The sequence below is a fragment of the Drosophila mauritiana genome, chromosome 2R (assembly GCF_004382145.1).
Source record: "Drosophila mauritiana strain mau12 chromosome 2R, ASM438214v1, whole genome shotgun sequence".
Taxonomy (NCBI): domain Eukaryota; kingdom Metazoa; phylum Arthropoda; class Insecta; order Diptera; family Drosophilidae; genus Drosophila; species Drosophila mauritiana.
The window spans coordinates 1,601,860-1,609,126 of record NC_046668.1 but is presented as its reverse complement, the minus strand read 5'-3'; positions in this window follow the sequence as shown (position 1 = coordinate 1,609,126).

The following is a 7,267-nucleotide window of genomic DNA, read 5'->3' as shown; positions in this document are numbered from 1 at the left end:
AAATCCTCCAATGTTGCATGATCAGCAGCCAAAAAAGATTCGGTGCAATCCCAACAAACCGTTGTGGAGGCAGTTCAGCATGGGATTGCTAATGATAGGGTATCGCGTGACAGACTAAGGTATTGGAACGGACACTTTTAAACAATTTTCCAAATTTTCTCATTTTATTCCCCAAGTAAAAGTATGGCTTCAGTAGAGAATGATGCCATTCGGACTGCACTCCGTGTTGGTTACGATTCAACGGACCAACTGACCCTCTATTGTCTGAAAACAGCTGTTCACTGTTTACGAAACATTCAGATAGCAAAAGTTTTGCGAAAATCAGAGCACCTTAAAACGAAATCGAAAGATTTTGCCCAAATCGAAATCGAACACAATTACGATTACCGGAGCATGCCTGACAAGTTAAAAATTGTTAAAAAGTGAATTGGCAAGACAAACAATAAAACGAAGAAAAAAAAAAAATGTAAAAGTGTGGGCGTATCCAAACATTTTTCAAAAATATCGGAGTAGCAGCTTTGGGCGGTTTGTCGGCGTTGGAGTCAGCATGGAAACATGGGCCAACAAACCTGCTTATGGTTTGCGAAGGCGAGAGTGGTGACAGGGACAGTTGGTTTGGTGCAAGACGCTTCATTTGTCAAATGCAGCGGAGAAAAGCAAATGCAAAGCTGGCGCCGAAGAAAGATGGACGCTGGAAGGTATTGGAATTCACGTCACCAGTGATCATCACGGTCAAAGACCCAATCACCCCAACGGCAAAACGCGTGTGCATCGGGGATACAGATGCGTACCGCGCACATTAAATATAAATATTAATAAGAGATATGATGACGGAAGAATAGAACTAAGTGAAGAACTTAATGGCGTACAAATAAAGGAAAAGTCAAATTGAAATATTTCAGCACGCTCGCCAACAAGAACGGGCAAAGGGTTACACTGGACCGAGCACATTAATACAGGCAAGTGCCACGCAACGACGGGCACACAAAGCCGATACGGGGCCTATATAAAGAGAGCGTCTGCGGGGTATTAGGTAGATAGTCAGCAGCAAAGTCATCTTTTTCGGTATCCCAAGTGATCTCTCTCTTGGTTGTAGCGGACCCTAAAACGGTTTCATACGGTCTCTCTCTCGCTTGTGTACCCTAACAACTAAATAGCTTCACACGAACAATGCTGATGCGCCCCAGCTGAGTTCAGCGCTCTTCGCTGCATAAATGCTGAGTCAGTGGCAACCCTAGAAGCTGAAGCACCTGTAGTGAACCGAACAACGTAAAAATTGTGAAATTAGTTTTCACCGCAAAAACCCAGAATTCTGTCACAAACTGTCACAAACAGATAACGTAAACAATTTTAATAATAAAAAAAAAAAAAACTAAATTTATTCGAGGTGGCGCTCCGCTGCCCAGCTGCCACGCGGTCGAACAAGCAGGTGTCATTTTTATAAATGGGGTACCCCAGCAGCAGAAGCTCGTGTAGTAAATTCAGGTCGCCAAATATTTAATTTTTTAATTTAATTCTTTTTTGGTTTTTTTTTTTACCGGAATATGGAAAATATTGGTCCACAATATTGTAGAAATTGTATTGTGATAGTCTTTCATTTGCATCTCATATTATAGTGCTCACAGAGACTTGGTTAAAGCCGGAGATACTTAACTCCGAAGTCTTTCCAGGTATGTACACTATATATAGATTTGACCGTCCCTCCAGACGGGGAGGTGGAGTCTTAATTGCGGTTTGATCTACCCTCGCGTCGGAGGAGTTACTTTTGGACGATTCCCGTAACTCGGAATTCGTATGTGTAAAGCTGTCTTTTTCCGACAGATCAGTTTATATCACGTGCTCCTATATTCCGCCATCTTCTGAATTCCCTGAATATTAGAATCATCTGTCCGCTATCCAGTCCATCTTGAATAAACTTTCTGACAGCGACCAATTGGTAGTCCTAGGTGATTTTAATATACCTGGCACAATGTGGTCCCCAGAAAAACAATCGAATATCCTTCTTGCTTGACTTATCGCTGTCGCAAGTTAATTATATTCCAAATTCTCTTGGTCGACTTTTGGATCTATGTTTTGTAACAAGAACTGAAAGTGTGTTTCTGTCCAGGGTAGTACCTATTACTCAACCTGAAGATCAATATCATCCTACTTTCGAGGTGGAAATCGGCTTAGGTACGGTATTAAAAGTAAATTCAGAGAAGTCAACAAAGCGAGTTCCCTGTAAAATATCCTTTGTAAATATTTAAGCGCTCGGTTAAACTTTACCGTGCTTAATGCTCAGTGCTACAATAATTATTTAAACCGTTGTAAGTTCCAGTTTGCACAGGATCCGAAACAGTTTTATAATTTCGTTAGCACTAAGCGAAAAACAAGTTCTTACCCTTCCTCGCTATTTTTTGAAAACACTACGGTTACATCGGATCAGGCAATAGCCGATCTATTCGCCAAGTTTTTTCAAACAACATATTCAACTTTACCTCATTCCGAACAGCCATACTCTTATGCGGTATCTAAGTCGAATCTAATATCTAATCGAAGCGTCTACTGAAACTGTTTACCTTATCTTTGGAATCTTCACAATTCCCTCATATATGGAAGGAGTCCTTTGTGATTCCTCTTCATAAAAAAGGTAGCAAGCTGGATGCAAGCAATTACAGAGGAATCTCTAAATTGTCGGCTATCCCAAAACTTTTCGAAAATGTTATCACTCCTCATTTGCAGCACCTTTGTAGATCAATCAAATCACCGTGTCAACACGGTTTTATGAAACGCAGATCTACAACCACTAACCTCTTGGAGCTAACTTCTTTCGTAATACAGGGTTTCAAAAATAATCTTCAAACATATGTCATCTACACTGATTTTAGTAAAGCATTTGACTCTGTTAATCATTACCTTCTAATAAAAAAAACTTGATCTTATAGGTTTCCCTGTTAATCTTCTAAATTGGATTTCAAGCTATCTGAATGGCAGGACACAACAAGTTCTCTTTAAAAATTCGTTATCTTCTATTCCATCCACACATCCGGTGTCCCACAAGGGAGCCATCTTGGTCCGCTTCTTTTTACCTTATTCATTAACGACCTCCCCTTAATAATAAAACATTCGCGTGTACTTATGTACGCAGACGATGTTTAATTATGCCTCCAGTACAAGGACACTTCTTGCCATTTGGACTTACAACCCGATCTAGACCGATTTCAAATATGGTGCCGTGGTAACATATTAGACTTAAATGGCTCCAAGTGTAAAGTTATGACCTTTGGTCGTGCCAACCCAATACGCACGACTTACACTCTAAGTGGGTGCTCTCTGGACAGAATAACACGAGTTGATGATCTTGGTGTTCTTCTGGACCCAAAACTAAAAATTTCTGACCATATTTCGTCTATTGTCAATAAGGCCAGGGGTGTGCTTGGTTTTATAAAAAGGTGGTCTAAGGAACTTGATGACCCTTACTTAACTAAAACCTTATTTATTTCGTTAGTCCGTCCGATTCTCGAGTACGGATCACCTGTTTGGAGTCCACAATACGCAGTCCACTCGGACCGCATTGAATCGGTCCAAAAAAACTTCTTACTTTTTGCCTTGCGGCGCCTAAATTGGGATGCAAACCATATATTACCTCCTTATTCCAGTAGACTACTTTTAATTAATTTACCATCCCTAGCTAACCGTAGAACTATGCTTGGAACAGTCTTTATTTGTAAGCTTATTCGTGGGGATGTTGACAGTCTCGACTTGATTAGTCGGCTTAACTTCACGGTTCCAAGTAGATTCACTAGGAAATATATACCCCTTATCTTAAATCATTGTAGATCTAATTATGAGTTGCATGACCCTTACAGAGTTTTATGTTCTGACTATAATAGACTTTATCCTATTATCTGTAATCTTGACTCTCTGCCGCTATTAAAGCAATCGATTTTATCTTTTCTATTACATAATTAGATCCTACTAACACTAATATTTAACATAGTTATTCCACATTATATTCATTTCTTCGTTCCTGTTCTCTTTTTTATATCGCGTCTATATCTTCTCGCAAATCGAGCCGTACGATACACGGCAGCGCCCCTCGGTCGGTTGGGCGGGAGGTGTGGCCGTGAGACCCGTGCGAAAAAAAAAAAAAAATAGCAAATATTTACAGCCGACCGTCACAATCCAATCAATGGACTTATTATATATACAATGACTTTAATGATGACACAAACTACAGCAGAAAAAATCGAAATAAGCCCTATCGAAAACAATCAAGGATTCATTTTATTTGAATCAGGAACAATTCAACTTCCTACTACATTTATGCAACACTGTCTCACAATCAACATTACACAAATTGAAGAAACATGTAACAATCTTATTAAAACAAGTAAGGATAAGCTACAAATAGCTTTTTGGAACATTAGATGAAGACGACAGACAAAATATTGAACATCAAACTTCATCCCTATCACAACACACGGTACAGATTAGGAGTCTAAATAATAAATCTTAATCACGGTATTGAAATGATTAATTTTCACTCAAAATCCAGGAAAAGAAAGAAAAATCTCCCTTTTAATATTTAACATTGAACATTTTGCTGAATATATTAAAGACGTTAAAATGGGTTCACAACTCACACGACTATGAATATTTAATCCAAAATTTCTAAATCACGACAACCTTGGTTAACGGTAAGTTATACAGTTATAGTTATAATTAACGTTAAGGTACAAAAATTTAATGGACATAAAAACTTCTGACTGGTTTAACACTGCTACTAACAAACCACTGGCAAATGATCAACAGGACTCCACAGCTGATCAGTTGTCTATCGCAGCAAATCCTCCAATGTTGCATGATCAGCAGCCAAAAAAGATTCGGTGCAATCCCAACAAACCGTTGTGGAGGCAGTTCAGCATGGGATTGCTAATGATAGGGTATCGCGTGACAGACTAAGGTATTGGAACGGACACTTTTAAACAATTTTCCAAATTTTCTCATTTTATTCCCCAAGTAAAAGTATGGCTTCAGTAGAGAATGATGCCATTCGGACTGCACTCCGTGTTGGTTACGATTCAACGGACCAACTGACCCTCTATTGTCTGAAAACAGCTGTTCACTGTTTACGAAACATTCAGATAGCAAAAGTTTTGCGAAAATCAGAGCACCTTAAAACGAAATCGAAAGATTTTGCCCAAATCGAAATCGAACACAATTACGATTACCGGAGCATGCCTGACAAGTTAAAAATTGTTAAAAAGTGAATTGGCAAGACAAACAATAAAACGAAGAAAAAAAAAAAAAATGTAAAAGTGTGGGCGTATCCAAACATTTTTCAAAAATATCGGAGTAGCAGCTTTGGGCGGTTTGTCGGCGTTGGAGTCAGCATGGAAACATGGGCCAACAAACCTGCTTATGGTTTGCGAAGGCGAGAGTGGTGACAGGGACAGTTGGTTTGGTGCAAGACGCTTCATTTGTCAAATGCAGCGGAGAAAAGCAATGCAAAGCTGGCGCCGAAGAAAGATGGACGCTGGAAGGTATTGGAATTCACGTCACCAGTGATCATCACGGTCAAAGACCCAATCACCCCAATGGCAAAACGCGTGTGCATCGGGGATACAGATGCGTACCGCGCACATTAAATATAAATATTAATAAGAGATATGATGACGGAAGAATAGAACTAAGTGAAGAACTTAATGGCGTACAAATAAAGGAAAAGTCAAATTGAAATATTTCAGCACGCTCGCCAACAAGAACGGGCAAAGGGTTACACTGGACCGAGCACATTAATACAGGCAAGTGCCACGCAACGACGGGCACACAAAGCCGATCCGGGGCCTATATAAAGAGAGCGTCTGCGGGGTATTAGGTAGATAGTCAGCAGCAGAGTCATCTTTTTCGGTATCCCAAGTGATCTCTCTCTTGGTTGTAGCGGACCCTAAAACGGTTTCATACGGTCTCTCTCTCGCTTGTGTACCCTAACAACTAAATAGCTTCACACGAACAATGCTGATGCGCCCCAGCTGAGTTCAGCGCTCTTCGCTGCATAAATGCTGAGTCAGTGGCAACCCTAGAAGCTGAAGCACCTGTAGTGAACCGAACAACGTAAAAATTGTGAAATTAGTTTTCACCGCAAAAACCCAGAATTCTGTCACAAACTGTCACAAACAGATAACGTAAACAATTTTAATAATAAAAAAAAAAAAAACTAAATTTATTCGAGGTGGCGCTCCGCTGCCCAGCTGCCACGCGGTCGAACAAGCAGGTGTCATTTTTATAAATGGGGTACCCCAGCAGCAGAAGCTCGTGTAGTAAATTCAGGTCGCCAAATATTTAATTTTTTAATTTAATTCTTTTTTGGTTTTTTTTTTTACCGGAATATGGAAAATATTGGTCCACAGCAAAAATTGGACTTTAAGTTGATGAAGTAAATTGCTGGCATGGGCCCAAGTGAAATTTGTGAGCAATTGTTGAAGACCTTTCCGAATCAAGACTGTGCGGCGTCCCCACCCCTGGAGATTATGGGTTGGCAGGCCGCCCCTCGCATCCACAAGCTTGGCAAAACAACACCTTGCAAGAAGGTTTTCAGAGCACACAAGATCAGCTCCAGCAGCGAGGGAAGCACCTCGCACTCGGATCCGTGCGAGATTAAGCACAAATCGGCTAGAAAAGCGCTGCGTTAAGTGTGGTGGCCTTCACGGCTCCAGATCTTGCGAAAAAACGACGACGAAAAAGCATGCTGACTGCATTGTCAAGCCGACGTTCAGAGGATGCCCTGCCTATAAGAAGGCTAAGGCTCAACAAGCGCCCAAAACCAGACATGTTGAAAGCAGCAACAAGCCTTCCTTTGAGCTCCCAAACATCATCAACGGCATGAGCTCCAGACGCACTAAATGGAACACAAACGTCCCAAACAAAAAATCCCCAACCAACACCCCTAAAGCTCCCACCTGAAGCCCCACAAACCAGCCATATAGAGGCAGTCTTTTGGATCGCAAACGGCTTGCAGGGAAGCAAAGGCGAAGTTGAGCACCTCATCAAAACTGACAACATCGACGTACTTTTGGTTTATGAATCCCATTTTTGCCCCAGATCCCACTTCAACATCTGCGGATGCGATCACAGCCAACCACCCATCCTGGTGGGGGTCCCCAGAAATGGCTGCCATCGTGGCCGAAAAAAGGCGCCCCAAAAGAGATCGCGCAGGAAATTGCTTCACTGAGAAACGGAAAGTCTCCCTCCCTGATCGCATTGACGCAACAGCTATGAATTTGCC